Source organism: Diadema antillarum, unplaced genomic scaffold (genome assembly GCF_040938485.1).
Source record: "Diadema antillarum isolate AM-2024a unplaced genomic scaffold, OU_Dant_1.0 seq00000648_RagTag, whole genome shotgun sequence".
NCBI classification, from domain to species: Eukaryota; Metazoa; Echinodermata; class Echinoidea; order Diadematoida; family Diadematidae; genus Diadema; species Diadema antillarum.
The window spans coordinates 50,285-75,693 of NW_027271562.1; positions in this window are offsets into that span (position 1 = coordinate 50,285).

The following is a 25,409-nucleotide window of genomic DNA, read 5'->3' on the forward strand; positions in this document are numbered from 1 at the left end:
GAATAATGAATTTCATCAAACATGGACCCTGTATATATAATCTACAGATAGTATAAAGTACATTTATAATGCTGATAAAGTGTATATACTTGAAAATGTGAAGAAGATGATAAAAAGGATGAATAAAGATAAATATATGTGGGGTGTATAAAGGAAGATGTATTGTGCAGAATTTCAGGAGTGTGTACAGTTAATGTACTTGACAGGGTTAATTGAAATTTATATTTCATTTGCTTCTGGCAATGTAGAAATTGTATGTCATTCCGTTTAGTACACTTCAGACTATCAAGTTATGCATATGAGGTATGCTTAATAGATAAAACCTTTCTTCTGCTTTGCTGACTCTTTTTCCCTTTCTTATTATCTTCTTCAGTTTTATCTATCTATCTATCTATCTATCTATCTATCTATCTGTCTATTCATCTATCTATATATCTATCTATTCATCTATAGATACATACATCTATCTATACATCTATATATTCTTGCATCTATCTTAAGGCCTGGTCCCAGTGGCCGATGGACACAAAACGTATGCAGAAAGGACACAGTGGACGAGCAAAATTTCGGGGGTGGCTCCATCCGCTTTCATCCGCTTCAGAAATTGGCGAAAATTTGCGAAAACAGAACGAAAAAGAACAGACGTGGGTAGTATGTAGCGGGGATGTTAAACGGATGTTCATCGGAAGCCTAGCGGATAAAAGCGGATGGAAGTGGATGACAGCTCCGAAGGGGTTACCGGGGATAATTGCGAAGCGGATGCAGAGCGGATGAAGCAGATGCATCACGTACGCGTAACGGAAACAAACGCTTTGTCCGTTTAAAATACTTTATGTACGAGATGCATACGCTTACATCCTTTCTATTTCCGTGCTACTAACGATGTACAGACATTCCATATACCTTATCTTTCCTCCCTTTTTCCGTTTTCAGCTGCAGCAGTTGTGAGTTGCGAGGATGCCCAGAGGATGCAGAGAGGATACAGTGGACGTTTAAAGGATGATAACGGACATACAACGTTTGTTGCTTGTATATATCGCGGATTCACATCGTACACGGCGGAAAGTTCATCCGTTCTAAAAGTTTTAAGCAGCTTAAAACTGTTTGCGCGGATGAAATCACCATGGACGGATGCTCGGTGGATAGAGCATATGAAACAAGTATGCGATGAGTACACAGCGGATGCGTAGCGTTTTCTAACAGATGGCAAGATCTTTTTTACGTTTTACATCCTCTTTGCATCCGTAAGTGCAGTGGGACCAGGCCTTTATCTACCCATTTTCATTCTATCTATCTGTATATTCATCAAGCTCTCTATCCACCTGTATTGCTATTCAATTCTTCCTCCATTCTGATGTATCTAATATTTTCTGTATTTCCTGCTGTATTTTAAAGGTGAATAAAAACCAAATACACTTACATCAGGATTGAATTAATGCAGCAAATAATATAGAACATACATGTATCAGTAAAAGTCTGAGGAAAATGGACAATCCATTCAAAAGTTATAAATTTTTAAAGTTTCAGTGTTGCCACTGCTGGATGAGAAGACTAACTACAGGTTGTGATGTCAAAGAATGATATGAAGATTAATTTTTCTGCTATGATGACTTACCTCTTTCAGAAAGCAGGAGAGGAGAGTAATATTACACTTAAGATATGTCAGTAACAAGTCAAGGGGATGTGTACTGTTCATAAAAGTGAAATTTTGCCGATTCTTTCTATTCTCTTTATATGTGACATCACAAATTGAAGTAGTCTTCTAACCCCGAAATGGCTGCATCAAAACTTTAAAAATTCATCGCTTTTGAATAGATTGTCCGATTTTCCTCCAACTTTCACCGATGTGTTCTACTGATATCGCTATATTCACTCAGCCCACATGAATATTTGAGTTTCATTCCCCTTTAATCACTTTCTCCATCTTGCGCTCTCTTTTACCATCTACCTCTCCATATCCATCTCTATGTTTTACAAATCAAAATCATTCTTACTTTGACTTTATCTTACATGTCTTTCCTTGTCTCCTTATCTATTTCTTCCCACACCTTTGTCTGCCCTTATCTACCTCTCTACCATCTCCCACCATCGCTACTTCCCTCACAGCATAGATACCACATACCACCACGCAGCTCTCTCTCTCCGAAAAGTTAGCTCGCTGACGTAGCCCGGGGCCATGTAGTGTGCAGTGATAATTGCCCGTCATACATATTTGATGGCCCATCCATCAAAGAGTCATAGCTCACTGACAGATGATGGGAGCAAAGTACTGCCATCATCGCCGTGTATACGATCCGGTAAAGACACGATGCAAGTTGCATGAATGTCACGTCTTAATTGCTCAATTCACAAGACAGGTGCACGAGACTCCTAGTGTTTTCAGTAAAAAAAGTTGAGGACCTCATTTTAAGGCTCAAGCCTCTTCAGCCCAACATACCTCATCCTCCCCACAGGACCGAAAGTGCATGTTAAGAGAGAAGTTAAGATGGAAAAGCATGTGTCCTCTTATTTCCATACTTTTAGCAGGGGAGATTACTAAAAATGTTCTCAGCATTTTATCATGCTTTCCTTGCATGAAAGAAATAATTCATTTTACTCTGGAAACTGACATGTTTCCAAGAAAGCTGTAACATCATCCAGTGTAGCTGTTTATCACCTAGGTTCGGAGCAACCACTTCCAAATAATTATGACCACAGAAAATTTAAGAGGGCTTTGAAAACTTACTTTTTTAAACTGTAATGTAGTACATGTTTGTCCTAAGCAGCATTTGGCTGTATTTATCTATTTTCATTCAAACGTGTAGATACCTTATAAAATGTATTAAGACTTACATATGGACTGTTTTTTGCTAACAATGGTAAAAATAATTTGAATGTCAGTGTATGAATTAATGTGACTGTCCTCTAAGTCATGCAAACTATCATTTCTTGGTCATGTGATTTAGAATTTTCTAACACAGACTTCTCAATTGTGCAGATTAAGCAGCATTCAAATTGGAGATGAGCTCCTACACAATTAGCTTTGAAAGAGATCTGGGCCCTGTTTCATAAGGTTGCTCGTAAAGTTACTCATGACTTTACGAACAGCTTGAATATGGCAAGCCAAGTGAGTTTCCTAATCATTGTTAAATTCAATAGTCTAGATTCTAGCTAAAGTTAAAATTTGCAGATGATAATGAGTATTCTTTACATGTTAACACGTTTTTAGTTGAAAGTGTATTTTTGCCCCAATGTTGATGAAACATTGACATACAGTCATGCTTTGTTTAAACATAAGGAAAAAATGGGCACACATATTGGCATTTCATATTCCAGTCATTTATAAAGTCAAGCATAACTTTATGAAAAGCTTTAACTGAAACAGAGCCCTGGGCATCATATCATCCCGGGTTCCAGTAAATTGACCAATATCGTGAGTGATTAAAAAACTAACAATGTGTATGAGCGAATGTGTCTGTTGTGTGTGGGCGATTCCTACAACTGCAGCTCAACGTTACATAGGTCCCAATAAGTTAAGGAAAAAAAAAACATAATTTCAAAGAAGATGGTAATCCATCTGTATAATAAGATTTACGACTCTCTAGGGTAATATGTGGGCTGCATTTTCTGTTCTTGCGGCTCCACAGAAAAAAAAAATACATAAATGATTCAGGCACTCTGCTCATGTAATCAGGCAATCTGAAAATGCCTACACTCACATAACCAGCTCAATACAGCATTCCCTAGAGAGATATTAACTTCCTCTACAGCAAATTAAACACACAAATCTAACCAAATAATGGACTGTCATCAGAACTATGGAACTATGGTCATTACAAAGAACATGACATGAATACATAATCAAGATTGCCGTTCTCAAATTCAAAAACAACTGCTTGAAAAGCTTGTTTTCTTGTGGAAGTGAGAAAAATATGTATGTATAATTTATCTGTGATACTGAAAGCAGAGGATGCTAAATGATTTACAGTGATTTGACTCTTGGTAGCCCTACTTTCTATAGGGCTCCCATGGGGACCATATCTTTTCTATCATTTGCATAAGTTTGTATTCCCTATAAACCTTAAAGAGCCAAATAAGGACACCACAGCCATCATCAGCTCATACAGCTTTAAACACTTTACTTTCTACTCGCAGTTCAGCCAAATTCGTTCACAACTTTTTGAGTTATTATGCAAACAGACAAACCGACAAACAAACCAACACTGACAAAGACATAACCTCTCTGGCAGAGGTAAAAATTAAAAGGATAATACAGTATTGGTGGAGATGAGAATTAGGCTTTTAACTTTTTGCGAGATACCAAGAAAACACTTATGAAATAGTACAGAGCATACCATTCTAAGAGGAATTAAAAGTTTATTTGATGTAAATCGGGTTTGGAATGAATGAAACATCCAAAAACAAAGTAAAACAAAGCGATCGTAAATTAAAGGTGGGTCCCACACTTTATCAGAATCGCTTTGTTTTGGATATCTCCGCCATTTCAAAACCAATTTTCATCAAATAAATGTTTAATTCCTCGTGGAATTACATGCTGTTTCATATTTCATACGAGGTTTCTCATTATCTCACCAAAAAATGTTAGAAACCTGCAACTAATTAGGTCTCAGCCAAAACTATACGATCCCTTTACAGTGTTAGGAAAATGGGAAATCCACAGATTAACCAGAGTCCAGTTTAGAAGCAGTATTCTCCAAATACAGCCATTTCAATAATTCTCATTTCAGTTTCCAAACGAATTTATAGACTCCTCAACAACAGTAAATACCAGCACCTTGTTCGAGATTTTTTCTGAGATCTGCAAAATCCAGAAGAGAGTAAGTCTCTAGTGAAAGCAAAAAAGCATTGTTTTCTTCACACTTAGCACCTTTCAACATGGCATATTGCCTAATCAGACACTGATTTGACATAATTTATGTTTAAAAAGAAAAGAAATTGATACTAATGATAGGTCACAAAAAAAAAAAACCTAAGAAAAAATGAAGATTTACCATAAAGGCTCTGCAAAAAGGAAAGATTGAACTAAGGAGGTATCTAGAATGGAAGATGATGAATGGGGGTGAGGAAATGAAGGCATGGGTAAATATTTCTTTTTTTTTATAGTTTGAAAAGATTGTGTAATAGACGGCATATTATATTACAAAATAGAACAAGGATATTTCAGGTCGACTGGAAAAACAGATTTGTGTATTCTGCACAATGAATGAAATAAAAAAATTGTGGAAATACAATTTCAGGAAACAGCTCACAGTAAAACTAGTTTAGGTGTGTACGTAAGTCACAGTGGCTGTGTTGTGTTGTACTGCTGGTGATGTCAGCTTGCAAGAATTGGTTAATTTTCAATTCTGTTTGACAATGAGCTTGAAATACAGAAAAAACTGGGGAAATCACACTTTGCAGCCAGCTTTGTTGAAAACAAAAATAAATAAAGTGTGCAAATATGCCAAGCGGAGAATGAGTACATTTTTGCATACTAAAAGCTGTGCTGGAATGTGATCAATGAAATGCCGATTCTCTTCCTACATGTAATAACAGCAGAAGTTATAAACCCAATGTGTGTGTGTGTGCGTGTGCGCACTTAGCCTGTTGAATACACTAATATCTTCTAATCCTACAGCACAGCGGAGACAGGCAAAATGAATTTCTCATCCAGTTACCAGCGTCCATTAGCGCGGAATTGAGCCGTTGGGTGTTTTTCCACCAATCGGTCAATTCTATCAGAGAACCCCGGAGAGAGAGAGAGGGAGAAATTGAGCTTGCCCCACATAATTTCGCCCTCCAGTCAGGCACTCAGCTGGGCTCGCGACGGGACTAACCCCGCCATTACCTGTCGCAGCATAATGACTATGACGTGGTTTCCTTACGGCCTCGACCGTACTTGTGAACCCCCATTTCCTCATCCCAGATGCGTGCCATCACTTCCAAACTGTCCCCCCTCACTCCCCCTGCTGATGTTCCTCACCGAAGGTGACATCTTTATCATACTTCCCACGACTCTCTACACTTACAGCATTATAATTTTCTTATAAACATTCTTCCCGTTTCCCTATTAACTACTAGTTGGTAAACATTGAAACCATCCTCTTTTGTTTGTAATTGTTATTGTGTGTTGTTGTGTTTTTTTTGGGGGGGGGGCAAATCTCTTATAAATTTATCCTTTTTTAGGGAGAGGGTGGTGGAGGGTAGAAATTGTGGTAGTATAAATACTGTATATGCCATATATTTTGTGAGGTTCTCATTTTCGCAAAACTTAATGACTCACGTGCTATTCACAAATTTAACAGCATGCAAAATCATCAACCCTGATCTCCACAAGAATGCGACATGCACACATACATTTCTGAGTTCATAACTGTAATCCACAATCATGAAATAAATATGTAGGGTACACGGCAGATTTGGTGACAGAATCTTGTCAACAAAATCATCATCTCTGTGGTATGTGTCTTAAAGTATTTTGTTCGTTATAACTTTACTGTCAAAGAGGAACTACAAACTACTGTCATAATGAAACCATGCTCTGTATTTCATTATACTTACACAGAGAATGTGGTAGGATTACAAATAATCATGTTTTTTTAAATCATATGCAATGGCACAATGCAAAAAGGAGTGAAGAGAAGAAAAAAAAAAGATCCCCACTTATTATGTTTCTCTATACTCCCTCCCTCTCCCCATCTCAATGAACTATCCCCAGCCACCATACTCATCCCATCCCCACCCCCAAAAAACCTCCCCTTTACCTGACACAGTACAGAGCACAACTTTAATCAACACAGATCTGGCTCTGCTGGATGACCTTTTCAAAAGTCATCATTCTTTTGTGTTACATATCAACAACTTGATGCTCTTGCTAAATCTACAGATACACCAGACAATAATTTATTTGGGGTTGAAGACTTAAAATGAATTTAGCTGCAGAAGTTGTAGAATTTCAAACCTACTTGCAGTGGCTGCTCCAACCCCCGGAATGCTCAGGCCAAGGAGTGCAAGAATCCCACAGGATGCCACAAGGCAGTACAGCGCCCTCGCTGTCAGGTTCATCTCACCAGCCATCCTGGGTACCATAGGTGGATCGCTCTTCAAGAAGGCGGTCTTCGACGGGGGATAACTCCTTGCAGTCACTCAGATGCAGTTACTGTTAACTCTTCCACAAACTTTCCTGTAGGTTATTGTGTTGATGTGTCTTTATACCAAGCGTTCTGTGCAGGCTTCTATGTTCAGAGATTCTGTTAATATCTATGGAAGACAAAAACAGAGGAAGAAAATCCATCATTCAAATTGGATCTCTGTGCAGCTCACGTATATTGCATAACACTGTTGCTATTGTTGACAGTAGCATTAGAGTAGTGTTAACATAATGAACATGGCTACAAATGTGAATACAATGTTATCTTGGCGGGTTTAATCACATAAGGGTATAAGCTGGATGCATTTGGGACACCCAGAAGTGACCATCCTCTTGAATACCGTAGGTAATAGTAGTAAGAATGGACAGTGCTCAGAGATGGGGCAAACCGGACAGTGAAACTGACCTTGACTCTTCAAAGATGAAGCATAAGGAATCAATTTGTGACTAGATCAAGAGAATAGATGTAATGAAAAACCCAATAAACCAAAACTCAAGTTTAGCTACAATAAACCAACACTCACGTTTAGCTACAATAAACAAACAAATTTAAAAAAATCCTGTTTTTACCACTGTTGGCTACAGACACAAGAGCAAGAAATTGAAATGGCAAACAAAATTTTCCAGTCACTCAGGATATTCTCCTTAAACAACTTCCATCAAAGACTTCAACACAAAACAAGTTGTATGGCCATGGCATTGGTCAATCTTGTGGTCACATAGCTTTTATAGTGAGGAAGAATAGCTGACGATGATTCACGGCATTTGTACGGCACCATGAATGTTAAGAAAAAAAAAACTTCAAAGATACAGACTCCCCCAAGAATGTTAGTAATTGAATGTCTGGTGAAAAATGTGAGTCTTAAGTGAAGCTTTTAAGTGCTCTATTTTGTCAATTTTACAAAGAGTTCCATAAGCAAGGAACAAAAGAAGAAAATGCCCGGTCTCCATATCCCTTGAGATGTGCAATGGGCATCTGGAGAGTAAAGCCAGATGATGATACAATAAAAGCTTTCATGGAGTCAAAAGATTCCAGGCCAAACAACTCAGCATTATATCCTACAACATACAGTACTGTGTACTTGTATATTATGTGTATTGTTTGGTTCTGTACACACGCAAACACACACATACACATATATACGAACATTCACGTGTGTTGAAGCGTGTGAGAGAGATGAACATATAAATACTATTGTGATGTCAGGCTTGCCTTTCTCTGTTTCAAGTATACATATATACCTTCTACATCAAGAAACATTTACCTCCGCCAAGGGGAAGGTTATGTTTTTGTTACCATTGGTTTGTTGGTTTGTTTGTTTGTCCGTGTGCAAAATAACTCAAAAAGTAGTGAACAGATTTAGATGAGACTTACAGGAAAGGTTGAGAATGACACAAGTAACAAATGATTAAATTTTGGTTGTGATCCGAGAATTTTTTGGGAATTCATGAAGGATTTTTGATATTTTGACACGTAGGGTCAATGAACTTAGGAGTTCAAGCTGTGCATTTTTGAGGTTTTCAAATGTGCGCTAAAGTGCATGCTCTTGTTTCTGCTAGAGCAAGGCGCGCTGCGCAGCTGAGGGTTTATGATGTATCAAAGGCTTCTATATTGGGAAATCGGCCGATTTTTCAGCATGTATGAGTGGAACTCACTGATCTCTATGGAAAAGCCCAAAGAGCTTTACCCCAGTGGTGGAGAGGAACAAATCTCTTCGGGAAGAGCAAGATCATCGGTGGAAAGTATAGCTGCTTGGCGGAGGTCTGCGCGCTCAGAGTGCTTTTCTAGTTTTATATATTCTCATTTTCTTCAATGCATGGAATTGAACAATCAGAAATAAACACTCACTCACAAGAGTGAGCTGATTCTTGTTAGTAACCATTTTTAATCATGCTTGAACTCTTAGGATCTGCTTTCAGCAGCTCCAATAAGCCTGTGACTGTATTCCCATACAGTAGCTCTGTTCTCAATATTGCTGGGGCATTATCTCTTGAATGTTGCCAGGTAAGATACAATTTTTTTTTTCCTCCGGAGAATAGTGTTTGCTTTGACTCATCTTCTTTGCTCAAAATCCATGGTTTGTTGCTAATCAATAAAGACATCAGCAAGCCTGAGGGCGTACTCGACATGTTCAATTAGTGTCTGTCGGTCTGTCTTTCTGTCTCTCCTTCCCTTTCTGTCTCTTTATTTCTTTCTCTCTCCTTTAATCCTATTATCTATTGGGGAAAATGAATGTCATTTGACTAAATGTTGAACATGTCTTGTCTTGAGTATTCATCCACACTCAAAAAGAAGACTTGTTTCTTGATTCTTTTTTTTAATTCAATTTAAAAACTGCATGCTTTGTCATAATCACCATTTCAGTTAACTCTTAACGTGCCATGGTCGCCGAACGGCGACCTTAGTCCTGACGTGCCATGGTCGCCGATCGGCGACTAAGAAGAGCGCGAAAAACATTGGTCATTTAAGTTTTTGTGGTACCATAATTTGTTACACCAAGAAACTGCCACTGATGTGTACTGGTAGCTGATTAGCATAGCCATTGTTGCCGCTAAAAATATGAGTATACTTACATAAGAAAATTTTGAATAAATACGTGTTTTTTTCAGCTAGATGTAGTATTTTGTGTCGGGAAAATCCGCAGTGAGCGTACCCTCTGCGAGCTGTGTATAGATCTAAATTCTCATTGATAAACCACGCGTGTGTATGCTACTTAATCTGCGTGTGTTGTACATGCATTTCCACTCGCATTGTTCTGCTTGGGTGGTCTCCTGCGGGAGCGGCTTTCATTTTGTCCCTCAAAGTGGGTCAAGCTTTTGTTAGTCGGTCAAGTTTTTCATCCTTTTGTCTTGGTGAACTTCACTAATCGTCCCCATGCTAGCATATACGAAGGAAGAACACGCTTTTGTTCTTGTCTATCCACATATATAGTGGACGGAAAGTAGACCTGTAAACAAAGGCCTGCCGATTTCAATAGAGTGCACCCGCCCGCAGTTCGCATAGACAAAAGAAGGATTAGTCAGTGCTTCCTTCTCAAGTGGACAAAAGACACTATTCCAGGACCCGGGATTTACTTTAGTTTCAAATACAAGATCTGGGACTAAAGGACTCAGATTGGGGAATGAATTACCGAGGCAAAAAATGAAATTGAAAAGGGAAGTTGAACTGCCAATATCTTTGTAATTATACAACTCTAGAAGACAATTTTGTTATCATTCGAAAGAGGAGATGTAGCTCTAAAACTTTCTCACAGAGTCAAGGGAGCGTTCTATTGAAGAAAAACCACGAATGACTCTTTCTTTCCATACTACACAAAAATTTCTAACAATTTTTTCATGATATCAATTATTTCTGCAATATTTCAGGTTGAGATAGATATTACAGCAAACTGACTGCATGGCACGAAAGACCAATTATTTCTTGATATATGTTGTGCAGACCTCAATTCAAAACAGTCAGTAGTTTCAAAGATATGGCAGTTTTAAATTACATTGTCACTCCAGTTCGCAAACTTTCTGGCGTTGGGTAAAAACGTCTGGCACGTTAGGGGTTTTGGGTCTGGCACATTAAGAGTTAATGATAAAGTGCATGGTGAAAAAAAACCAAACACGAAATCTACCCCTGATGTTAACCTATTGGATATAATAGACATCTATCATAAGTCCTCAACCTGTTATTACTAGTCCCAAGTATACTCGGGCAGGTGTCTGTGGGAGATGCGTAATGCAGCAGAATCAGCCCCTCCAATTCAAAATGGGATGAGACAATGTGTATTTCAGTTTCTGTCTCTATCTTGTCTTTCATTTCTTCATGTTTCTGCTGTTTTCATTCCACTTCTTTTCTCCTTTCCCTTCTATAAATATCATATTTCCCCTCTTTCTATGTCAACTTTGAAAGTTATTTTCAATTTCTTCTCTATTACTTGTGCAATCAAACATTAAGCTTTAATATTTTCAGTACATATAGCAGGGCTTGACACTAATTTTTTGTCTGGTGGCCTGTTCAGGCCACTAAAATCTTCAAATCTGAAATTTTGGTGGCTCAAAAAAGAAATGCAGGTTCCTAAAATAAAATGAAATATAACAAGCCATTTGGAATCTGAAGTGTACAATTGGGCCACTAGAAATATAGCCTTTTGGAAATTTGGCAGCCCAAAATCGTCTAATATGCTGACAAACTGGTTAGCAGTCATCAGATTCCAGCAGTCACTACAAACTGTTAAATTGAGAAGAATTATGTATCACCTCGTTGAGGACGGGCTGATTTTGCTACAACATGCATTTCCCATAAACACCTGCACGAGTATACGCGGGACTCGTCCTCAATGGGTTAAAGGTCAAACTGTAGGCCTATATTGTGGCCACTTGCCTTATGCTGCAGCTTTCTCGTCAGTATCCAATTACGGAATGCTTTTTGTGTGTGTAGATGTCAAACACTCCGTGTTGAACCCTGTCTGTTTACATACTAATTGCTTAGACTGATCCTTCTGCTGAAGTTACTACATATCACAAAATGGGTTCCCTTTTTTCTTTATTCTAAACCAAATTGTTCCCTTACATTGATAAACAGGAAACAATCTTTCTTTTTCACTGCACAGATTTGTTTTTGAGATATGACAATTATTACATCTTTGACCTCCAGGGATTTACCCTAGATCTAACCAGCCCATTTACTCCTGATGTTGCATATACAATTGTAATATAGACCACGTACCAAGATAATCCATTGTGCGGTTGCCTAAAATTACAAAAAGGAAATATGGGGGTGGTCTGACCATCAGATGGACTGAAATCCCAAAATCAGAATGCCTCTGGCACCCTTCGAGGCGGAGGCGTAATACACTGTACACTTGCAAATAATGCTGAGACTGCTTATGAAGTACGCATACACAACGTTGCAGCATTCAAAAAAAAAAAAAAGATTACTCACAGTGTCATCCTGAAAATGTCACTGCAAATGAAATTCAGCAACGAACTGTGATGGAATTGAAATGAAGTAGAAAATACATTTATGAAAAGGTTACCAACAAATAATAAATCCTCATCGACAATTAACTAGATAGCCAATAAAAAAAAAAATCGCTTCAAGCTGTCACGCTGATCTACCTTATCACTTGCATCCTAATACATGATACTACAGACTTCAAAAGAAATGACCAACACTACTCTCTACACGTGTGCGCAAACGTTCAAAAAGAAATCATCTGGATGCCAAATATATCGTTTTCACAACTAGGTGTTCCTTGTTTATCACTGACTAATTTGTATGTTGCCTCATTGATATGGGCTTGGGATAAATGATGTAAACATGTCGTGCTGTTCAATGACATAAGGAGCAAGTGGGAGTAGTTCACAGTTAATGAGGAGGGCTGTAACTGAGAATCCATCGTGCTGAGCTAAGAAAGAAAGAAAGAAAAAGAGGCCTTCTTGTTTGTTTGTTTCAAAGTGACAATACGGCAATGCTGGTCGGATACAGATCTCTGCAGCAATTGGATTGCATGCAAATCCTAGTGCTAGGAATGCGATTACACGGTGGTGATGGACGGGGAGAGGCTGGTCGGAGGGTTGGGGCGCAGATAGAGCTGGCTGGAGAAAGCAATCAATGCAAAGGGGGATTTGGACTTCCTAACATGCATTAGTTTGCCCGGTAGATTTCCCGTGGGGATCAATCCAACGCGGTTTGTGCCGATGCAACTCCAGCCAGTTCTAGCCACTGATCAAACAGCTGTTTGAATGCTGACTCATAAAAGTGAGGTTCATCAAATGGACACGACCCCCATACCCCACCCCAACCAATTCCACTGGCTGTAGTTCCCACTGATTTTCATTCCTTGAAAGGCATCAAATCTTGGCATTGCATGAATAAACCGCAACATGTGCATGAATATTTTACACTGCATAACTACATCGGTACATGAATATATTTTTGTTATTTGACTTTTTTTAAATCACGAAGGTGAATGTGCTGTAGTGACATATGCATTTCATTGTTTTGACAGGTATAAATAATGCATTTATCTTATCACATTTATCTTCAAAACAATACCCATGATAAAAACCTCATCTTACACAGGACTCCCTTGTACTGAGAAACAGTTACATTTTTGGCTAATTTTGGTATTTCTACTTTTTGGATCTTTTTTTTTTACATTTGTATCTACATGGAGTTCGAACTTTCGTTTGATGCAGATGTTTCAGTATAGAATGTTATCATGAATTTCTATCAACATCACTGTGAGAAACTAATTGGCTATCAATCTGTACAGCAACCCAGGTAATTGGAAAACAATTATATTGAAGGCCAATATTTGACAGAAATTTGCAACACTTAGGCTGTGAATATATCCTGAAAAAGCCAACAAGAAAAGTAGGTTTGTGGTTATCACCCTGAGCAATTGGACATGGAAAATTTCAGATATGAACCAAGTTAAGAACTTTTGCAGTGACTGAAACCCAGAAATTATGCAGTCCCCAATTATGAAAAGAAACAGCATCAGTTTCACATCTTGATATGATTTCGTGAAGCACCCTGGGTGATTTGACTCGGCGAGGTTCAGGCATCCAAGAAAATTATAAGGACAGCCTGACACCAAAGCCTTTCCTTAAGTCATTTTCATGGGAAAGAATTGAATTCAGACTCCGCAAACCACCTGTTTCTGGCATATCTCGCCCACGTCACATGACCTGTATGACAAATGAGCTAGGATCAGGGAAGGCATATTTAAAGCGCACACTTCTGTACCAGCACCATTTGATGGAAGGATGCCTCTGAGCTGTCTGCAGCGATCTCTCGCAATTTGGCAAAGAATGAAAGATAGCCTGAATGACAGCGCTTTGAATTACGGCGAGAAAGCAATTTGAATTACAGCGTAGCTAAATTTGATCGGGAAAAAACCAAGAAGCATTATACGTATCCCAATTCTATTGCTACATAAGGATGCCAAGCAGTCCTGAGACAAATATGGTCATTTTTTAAATGAACTTTTAGAGATATCACTCATTTAACTTGATGTAAAACAGGAACTTTTTTATGCACTTTATTCCTTAAAGAAAAAGAAATTCTCCTCAACATGCACATAAAATGGGAGCCTTTGGCTGTTACTTGAAGATCTTAGCTTCATCTTTGAATCTAAACCTTTAAAACTTTAACTGCTGAATTTTTCATATCATCCGAGGAGACATAAATTATGCATCCATGCTACTGGGTACCATGTTCTGCAGAATCCGCACACAAAGCATAAACATTTCTGGGGAAAATAGAAAGGGGAGTCAATCCTATAAGCCAGCTCAGGGTTCCACTTTGAGCATGAGCAGAAAAAGGTAATTTGTACCAAGAAGGCATGTGTTGTTGTTTTTTTATTTATTGAGATAAGCATCTGTGATGTAATGATTGTTCAAGTAAACCTCATAAATAGTGCTTGCGAGCATATCCATCTGACAGCAAAAGTGGTATTTGGCAATATCAACAGAAAAACGATTGTTAATGCATTCAATGCAAAATAATGAAATGGATGCTTTACAAAAGTGTTAATATTGATGGACCATTCTGGTCACCTGGTCTCCGCAAGTTTCATCCTTTGTTTGAACATGCCTGATGACTTCCAGAAATTGTTACATCAGGCAAACTCATGCATTTTGTTGCTTTGAATATGGGTGAAGTGCCTATTAACCAACTGAAAAAAGCAAGGTCATTTGTACCTATGTGCATCTGAGCTACTTTTAACTCCAAACTGGCTTATATGCCTTTATTTGCTACTTCCTACTTTGGTATTAGAGATGAAGGTAAATGTACGTGTATTAAGCAAAGCAACTGAAATTCCTGGTGCACTGTGTGTGGTCTGTTTAGCATCCATGCACTGCGCTGCATTAAGTAGACAAGCAATATATCACTCGGTGAAATAAATGTTGCCAATTTGAACACAACAGGGCAACATGATGGGAATAATGATGAAATCCAACCAGTGGCATTCCATGAAGTAATCAAATATCCACAACAGGAAATGATATAGTGTTTCCCAGTACAATAAATGCATCATAAGCTTGTTTAAACAATGATAATGATAATGGTAATGAATAACACTTATATAGCACTTAATACCGATGTTTCTAAGCGCATTAATCCGGGAAAAAAAAAATTGAAGTAAGATACAGCATTATGTAAATATGATATAACAACAACAACAAATATTCAAGGTTACAGTTTTGGCACATGATAGTGCAAACTGATATTTGCAAAATTTTCCAGCCAACAAACACATTATCCAAATTCCTATACGTTGGAGATCATGAGGTTCTGAAGGCTAACATGGCATGATAGTCCTTGAAAAAAGGTCATGGACCATGAGTGACAAACATGATTGATATGAATGCATGGGCACATAATAAGATATGTACACATTGCAATAAAGAATGATATGGCTAACATTACTGTCAATTTATTTGGTCTCTATACAATTGTTGTGGTTTTTTATGGTTGAATGGCACATGCCTTGGAAAATAGACAAACACACAGACACAGACAGACAAGTAGCTGATTAGTCTATTGACTGCACCCTCATGTTAGTGTACATCAAAGTAATACCCTGTTGATTAGTCTGATCTTGATTCATGAAAAACTACTGTTTTATATGACTCTAAAATAGCAACAACAAAAAAGTTTCTGGCATTGAAAAGACAAAGCAAGTATTCTGCCTCCCAATGGAAATTTGATTAAGCAAGCCCCCTTATTATTCATGCCTACAGAAATGTACATTTCTTAAACAATTTACACTTCTTGCATGAACTAATTTGATTTGATGACAACACACATGTGTGGTAGAAAAGCTAAAAAATCCTGCCAATTACACTAAAATGAAAAGGAGGTAAACAATTATTTAAAAAGCAAAGAAACATAGTGGACTTTTGCAACCCAGTTACTATGGACTCCTGATACTCTAGGTGACATCTTATTGACACACTCACAAATTCTTATACCCATATTCATTTGCTGAAACAGACATTTGTAAAATTGTGATTTTTTTTAAACTACACTGAAAGTATGATGCACAATTTCTATTTTGTGGATATTTTCTTTAAAGTTTTGTCTGAAATGGCATTTCATGAAGTGTAGTAGTCTCCTTATCAAGTGATAACAGCACAGAAACTTAAACATTCACAACTTTTGAATGGATTGTCCAATTTTCCTCAAACTTTCACCAATGTGTTCTATCAATATAGCTGCTTTCACTCAATCTATACGTAAATTTGGATTTGGTTTCCATTATGCAAACTGGTATTGAAATTGAATTATTTTGCTATATTACTGGAATGTGTGAGTCTCCGGCCCTCATTGTGTGTTATTAACCTTATTCAGTGTATTACGTTTCAGGTTTTCAGAGTATTAGTTTATCCGCTCAAGAACCACAATAAACTAGATCTGTCGTCCTTAGGACGTGATACATATATGGTGTAAGTTTGAAATTGATAGTCGAAGGACTTTTTGAGTTAACCCCTACACAAGTTTTGACGAGAAATAAAGAAAAAATAAAGATTCAGTACAGATACAGAAGATGATCCGAGAGGATACTCGGATCACCGAATTCCACAAATCTGCACATGGAACTATTGAGTCATGAACTACCTGATATGACAGTCAGCGACTTTATAACAATATTAACTGCTCAGAATGTCCCTTTAAAGCATGTTCCACAGAGCAAGAAAGGCTTCAGAGTCTCCATCCATCACACGATGATGTACAGGTTGCCGACATCATGTCCTAATATGCTCCCTGGTCCATAACTTCTCCACATCCCACATTCCAGGGAAGGTATCGTCCAATTCAAGGCATCCACTGATGTTCCTTAAATCAATGCTTTCATCCTTGCTCTACTCACACGTCCACAAAAGCTTTCTACATGACTGTCCCTTCTCTCCCTCTCTCCTCTTCTCAACTACCGCCTCCCTTTCACTTCACCCTCTGCCCCGGGGGTCAAAAATGGGCTACCAAAACACTCGAACCATCGCAGATGACATTTCTGTGAAAAGATGGAGGGGTATAAAGTCAAGCCCAATTGAACAGAATTTGTTGCGCCTGAACGAAATCTTTACTCGACCGTTATCTGGATGACAAAATGCCGGTGGAGTGATCGGAAAGTCATCCGCCGTTCCTACCGGGGCTGTACTGATACTAGATTCACTTCGCAATCTCTTTGTTTGTACACCAAGCATGACATTTCAGTGGGTTAAATTTGTGAAAGCAAAGCAAAAAGATGAGAATAAAAGGGAGAGAGGAGGACATGGGCAATGATGAGACAAAGTCATAATTGTAATTCTGCCTCCCGGCATGAAGGATCGGCAATCAAAACTTCCAAATGTTATATCTCTCCTATCCAATTACTTCATGTTCCGGAGTTAAGAGTACATGACATTTCCGCGGCCAGAGCAAACTGACAACATGTGTTGCAAACATAAATACATATGGCTCCCATCATCAACTACGATTTGATTAAGTCAGTACCCACAAAATGACTTGTCTTCATTCCAATGAAGATCAGAGTGGCTTTGATCACAGGGCAGCTTACACCATTAAAAAGTGTATTTCAAATACTGCAAAGCAAGAAATATTTTTGCGAATTGGAGTTGACAGCCTTTTTCGCGGCATAAAATATTTTTCAGGAATTGCCATTGGCATCTAATGCTTTATAGTGTTGACAACAACTTGCGCATGCATTTTAAGCTCTTGTGAAATTTGAAAAATTAAAATGCACACAAAAATTTCTGTTTTTACAGTTACCTTCTCACATGGAGAAGGTAGGCGAGATCTTTAGAAAAGGGTGAGTGTATTTAAGGTTTGCATACACACACTAAAGCATGTGCTCTGCTCAGGCAAGGCGCCGTGTAGCTGGAAGCTGATGACATAAACAAAAGGTTTCTATAATATGGGAAAACTGGGCAATTTTCAGCATGTACGTATGGGTGGAAATTACCTACTTGGGGGAGGTCTGCGCTCTCAGAGTGCTTTTCTAGTTATTATCTATATTCAGGAACACTTGAGTATCATTGGAATAGTCTTGAAAAGAATGTGCAGTCAAGTACAATACTGTAAAACAAAATATTTTTGTGGCATGAAATTTTCGCAAATTGGAGCCGACGGCCTTTTTCGCAGCATGAAATTTTCACGAATTGCCTCTAACATTCACTGCGTATAGTGCAGACAAGAACTTTCAAGTGCATTTTAATTTCGCGAATCGTGGCGCTCGCGAAATTACAATGCATACGAACATTCCTTGTTTTACGGTAGATGGTCTGAATGCTGCATCATGCTGTGGGCAATTTCGTAACACTGATGAATTCAACACCTTTGCATCTGAAGCAGTAATCTCAATCTAAGTTATGTCATATGATCCCAAATAAAATGCGCCATGACTGCCAATGTTTGCAGTTTCACGAAAACATTACCCACATAATTTGAAATTTGTATTTCTGATGATGTCTACTCATTATCAGCATTCTCATTTCTCCCCTTTTGTATTGTTATTTGTGTGGAAAATTCTCACAATTAGTGCCTGTGCACAATTTTTGCTTATTTGTTCCAATGACCATGGGATATCTGGAATATTGATGACAATGAAACAAGCTATAAGATGCGTAAAGGAAAAGCCCATTGAAGCGTACACTGTGTAGAGACCTCCACCCACGTTCCCTTTGTTCATATTACTTCTCATCCGCGCCATTAGCTTAATCCACAGCTTGGCTCCCCCATTAGCAAATTGCCCCATCAGAGGACAACAGGCTGGTTTAAAGGCATTATCTACCATTTGCAGATGAAATACAAACCCAGCATTAGTGTTTCAAAATAATTTTAAAATGTGAGTTTGGGACAGAAACAACCAATGTAAAAATTTGAACAAGTATAATCAATGTTAAGTATTGTTAAACATACAAAATGTAAACACAAGTTATAATAAAAATGTTTCCAGACTAAACTATCTACAGTTACGGCTTAATGAGAAAATAGTGATATCTCCTTTTATCTTAGGCTGTATTGCAAAAATTTTATATGGTAGGATGTTTTGTGATACAACTGACCTACACATATGCATTAAAAGTGATATCTTGAACATTTTTTTTTAAATCACTGCTCCCAAAGGTAAACAGGACCTTTAAAGGCATTATCTACCATTTGCAGATGAAATAAAACTACAGCTTTAGTACTTCAAAATAGTTCTAAAATGTGAGTTAGGGATAGAAACAGCTAATGTAAAAACATTAATCAGTTTAATCAATGTTGAATATTATTGAATATACAAAATATGGACTGTCTCTAGTGTACACTGTCTACAGTTATGGTTTATGGAGAAAAATAGTGATCTCCTTATATTTCAGGCTTTACTGCAAAATTGTTAACATGGTAGGATGTTTTGTGATACAATGACCAACACATATATTATGTATCAATGTGATAACTCCAAACATTTTCATAATCACTGCTCCCGATGGTAAATGATACCTTTAAAGCTAGGCTCATATGGTCATACGGTCTAGTGGTATGAAGAGATGAAGGAGAGGGCAAGTTCATGCGAGAATGGATTTGTTTCTCTGCAGAGAAAGGACAGATAGAGATCATGTGACCTGTGTGTTGTATTTATAAATGAGGCTGATGTAGTATGCTTGAAGATGTAGCAAACCCATTCTCCTTCATTGCTTCTTTATTGGACCCTATGGAAGAACAGACTCATTCTAATAATGAATCTGAAATGGGCAATCTATCCATTTTTGTAATCTCTGATTATTCTTGTATGATTTAAGTTTTCTGTGTATTTTTCTAATGTGAAATGGAAAATAAACAAATAAACAAACAATTGTAGAATTTATCTGGAGGTTTTTGTCTTTTTGGAAGACATCTTCAGAACAAGAGGAAAATCACAAGCACCAACGCACACACACACACACACACACACACACACACACACACAAACAAACAAACAAACAAACAAACAAACAAAACTCTCGGGCATCTTATAGAATGTGACTAAAAACAGACATTCTCTTAGAAAATTGTACGTTCTGCTTCAAGACTCACTCATTCCTGGAAGTTACTCAAATACACATTATGGTACCCACGCATGCTTTCCGATGTTACCAAATGTGTTTTGCATATACCAGATAACATTTCAGAATATCTAGTTTTATCCATTTATACATTTCATTCAAAGAAAGAAATTACATGACAATTGAACAATGTATTTAACAATTCACCTGCTGGAGAGGTAGTTTTACACTGATGTACTACAGGGATCATCCATCAACACAAAGAGTCTGGCAATGATTTTTATTTCAAATAAGGGTTTTTATTTTCATGATGCATACATTTTGTCAACAGGCAACATATTCCTACAATATTGAATGCAAGCAAACATCACTTCCACCACTGAAGAGAAAGAGAATGGGTTCACAGCTCACTGAGAGTTAGCTGTATTCAGTAACGACATAAAGCCGACTTCCCATGTCTGATATTCCAAATCATGTGGGATTGCATCCTGCCCACTTGTTCTCGGAAACTGCAGCGAGACGTAGTCTGGCGGTTTCCACGACGACGCGTACAAGGGGTGAAGCATGCAGTGCGAAATAATGCCAGACAAACCTGATCAAATGCTTGATGATCAAATTGTGCCAACATGGGGGACCAGTTGATTTGCAAAGCCAGGTCTATGCCCTTACCTCATTTGAAATCTTCCATCCATCATCCATCTTCAATACTTCTCTCTCTCTCTCTCTCATCTACCCTCCCCCTTCCCCCCCCCCTCCTCCCCTCTCTCACTTCTTCCTTCCCCACTTCAGGACTACATCATTTTGTCTTCTCTCCTATATTCCTCCTTCCAAAGGAGTCCTATTCGTGATTACATTTTTAGGTGATACGCTATCAGCGTATCACCTATTGTGATTGTCAAAATCTCTCTTTATTTCTTTTTATTCTTCTTTCTTTCTGGACAATTTTGTGTCATCAATATCTCAAGAATGACATTACGGAATAACATGACATTTTCAGGGAACATGTCTCATGACAAAATCTAGCCACAATAAGGTTTTCATGACAGTAACATATCTATGACGTCATCTAGGCGCCATTTTGTGATTTTCGGACCATGTTACATGATCGATCATAACTTCATATCTAAAGGTCATGTCTGTATCATTTTCGGCGGACATTAAGTTCAGGTCACGCTCTATCATACATTTTAATGCTAATTACCTAAGACATTATTACGCGCGCGTACGCGCGCGTCAAACTTTTAAAAGGCTCAAAACAACTTACCAATAGGAAATCTCGAAGTTTCAGACAATTTTAAGCGTTTCGCGCGTTCGCGTCCGTCCGCACATTTTCGCGCGTAGTGCGCGTAAGCAAACTGAAAATGCACATTTTTTGACAGATTTGGATTCCTGATACATTAAGTAACAATATCCATTGATTTCCGATCAATTTCGACCTATAACAAAGGAATGCGCTGGCGTCAAAGTTGAAATTTCGTGTTCTCGTCTATGTGGAAATATAGCGAAAAACATGTCTTTGTTTATTTCGCCATAGCTCTTTAAAACGTCAGGTGACCCTATGTTTTTATTGCATATTACAAAAGCATATGAATTGAAAATAACGTTTCAAGTATCAATATTTCCCTAAATACATTATGACGTCATCATATCATCATCTGAAATCAAAAAAGTGGAATTAATTTTTTTGAGGTACTGTTTCTGACATTCATTTGCTCGTATCTCTGTTGTTTAAGCTCAATATTATCCCAAATTCAGATATGTTGTACTTTGAACATTTGCCTTTTAAGTCCAAGTCATGGTTTTGAAATTTGATGACGTCATCATACCTTAAATTGTGATTAAAGGTAAAGATGCAAAATCGGACAAGTTTACGTGTTATGTCTATGGGAGGTGATTTTTTTTAAAACCATGCATTGACTTGACAACGTTTAAGCACCTTTATCTCAGCTGATTTTGCTTCATTTCCTCTGAAACTTAAGTATGTTGTAGCTGAGACAATAAGCTTCAGTAATCATGCATTTTATTTTTTGAAATCTCATCATCAGGTTGACAATTTTGCAGTTTAAAACTGAAAATGAGAATGGAATGTGGACAAAACGATTCCCGATTCAGCTTTCACATACATAAGTTTACGTTCCTCATATTTTCTCGCCGAGACGTATGGCCGAGTGGTTAAAGGCGACGTCTCAGAGACGTGAGGTTGCGGGTTCGAACCCCACAAGATCACGAAACAAAATACTTAGCTATTTTACTTTTTTTTCTTCAATTTTGTATTACATATTCGTCCATGTAGAAATCACGTTCGTATATAAACGCACCTATACACACACACAGACACACACACACACGCCATATCCCTCTTTTTTGTGTGTTGGAGACCACATTGCTTCGACTGCAGCAACATTTTGCAGGTTGACTTTGTCAAACCGATCATAGTATGTAATGACGACGACTGAGGTGTTGTACTTTGAACATTTGTCTTTCAAGACCATGTCATTGTTTTGTACTTTGATGACGTCATCACACTGAAAATTGTGATTAAAGGCAAGGTATCAAAACCAGCCGATTATAGGCTTTATGTCTACGGCGCGTATTTTTCCCAAGTTGCCAGAAATGGCATAGCGACATCAGTCGTTACAAGGCCGCATTTCCGTCTAGCAATGCAATACATGTTCACGCGGCCACGATTGTTGAGTGGGCATTGACTTTTTCCCCCTGTAATATCCATACATTTCTTTTTTGCCTTACCATTTCCGGGGATGTCCCGTGGCCGATTGGTTAGAAAAACGGTTTTGCATGCACGCTCAATATAACTTCAAGGTGCCTATATCACATTCTTTTCTTTGTCGATCACAGATGACCGACACCTGATGACCCCAAGCGTATCACCTAACTCGTCAGCGTGACGAGTTTCATATCTCGTTATTCTTCTTTCTTTCTGGACAATTTTGTGTCATCAATATCTCAAGAATGACATTACGGAATAACATGACATTTTCAGGGAACATGTCTCATGACAATATCTAGCCACAATAAGGTTTTCATGACAGTAACATATCTATGACGTCGTCTAGGCGCCATTTTGTGATTTTTGGACCATGTTACATGATCGATCATAACTTCATAACTAAAGGTCATTTCTGTATCATTTTTTGTGGACATAAAGTTCAGGTCACGTTCTATCTTACTTCTTTTGATGCTAATTACCTAGGACATCATTAAGTGCGCGTAAGCGCGCGTCAAAATTTTAAAAGGCTCAAAACAACTTTCCAATGGGAAATCTCGAAGTTTCAGACAATTTTATGCGTTTCAAACAATTTCGCGCGTGCGCGTCCGTCCGCGCATTTTCGCGCGCACAGCGCGTCAGCAACATGAAAATACACTTTTTTTGACTGATTTGGATTCCTGATACTTTGAGCAACAATATCCATTGATTTCTAATCGATTCCTACAAATAACAAAGCAATGCACTTGCGTCAAAGTTCAAATTTCGCCTGCGCGTCTATGTGCAAATATAGTGAAAAAACATGTCTTTGTTTATTTCGCCATAGCTCTTTAAAACGTCAGGTGACCCTATGTTTTTATTGCATATTACAAAAGCATATAAATTGGACTTGACGTTTCAAGTATCATTATTTCCATAATTACATTATGACGTCATCATATCGTCATCTGAAATCAAAAAAGTGGAATTAATTTTTTTGAGGTACTGTTTCTGACATTCATTTGCTCGTATCTCTGTTGTTTAAGCTCAATATTATCCCAAATTCAGATATGTTGTACTTTGAACATTTGCCTTTCAAGTCCATGTCATGGTTTTGAAATTTGATGACGTCATCATGCTTTAAATTGTGTTTAAAGGTAAAGACGCAAAATCGGACAAGTTTACGTGTATTGTCTATGGGAGGTGATTTTTTTAGAAACCATGCATTGACTTGACAACGTTTAAGCACCTTTATCTCAGCTGATTTTGCTTCATTTCCTCTGAAACTTATTTATGTTGTAGATGTGACAATAAGCTGCAGTAATCATGCATTTTATTCTTTGAAATCTCCTCATGAGGTTGACAATTTTGCAATTTAAAACTGAAAATGAGAATGGAATGCGGACCAAACGATTCGTGATTCATCTTTCACGTACATAAGCTTACGTTCCTCTAATTTTCTCGTCGAGACGTATGGCCGAGTGGTTAGAGGCGTCGTCTTAGAAACGTGAGGTTGCACACGTACGGGTTCGATCCTCACAAGAGCACGAAAGAAAATAATAATTTTTTTTTAACTTTTTTTCTTCAATGGAGTACTACACCTTCGTCCATGTAGAAATCACGTTTGCATGTAAACACACCTATACGCACACACTCACACAGTATACCTTTGTTTTGCGTTGGAGACTGCATTACTTCGTCTGCTGCAAAATTATAGTTTTGCAGGTTGGGCTTTTCAAACTGATACAGTATACTGTAATTCTATTCTATTGTTTTATTTAAATGGGGATCTATCCATGGACAATTTTCCCCACTATGTACATGTTCTTTATATAAAATTATGTGTTGTTAATGAGGATGGGTGGATTGTTAGATGAAATGGGGGATGTAGCGATGTGTTGGGTTCATAACCGTATAGGTTGGTTCATTTATATACTGATACTTATGTAATGTTATTCATAACAATGTATATATGGGTTCATGTTACATAAAATTCAACACAAAATAAACATATGTTGAGCTTATGTTGTATAAATAACGATATATTATATTGGTTTCGTATCGTATAAAAAATATGGGCTTGTATAATGGCGCAGTAATATAAATATATATCTATATATCATTATGCTTATTATATAAATTCTTGATAATATATATATATATATTGATTCATATTTGGGTTTATATTGTATATAATTCACATATGTTTCCGTGTTTATAAAAGCACCAATGCTGTCACCAAGTCTGACATTTAACTTTCTTATCTATATACATTATACCTACATGTTTCAAAACAGTATATTGTCTGATTTGAAATATTGCGTATATATATCCTGACATTGGTGGCAGTATATATGCACATATATTCCAACATTGCCTGCTATTTCTATAATTAATCCAATTCCTGATAATCATTAATTGCCTACATATACATATAACTTAGCGCAGACACCTACATGTACATGTGTGTGCCGATATTACCTATCTTGTCATATAATTCAATTTATAAAAACAAAACATATTTATATTACCCATCTGTGTATTTCC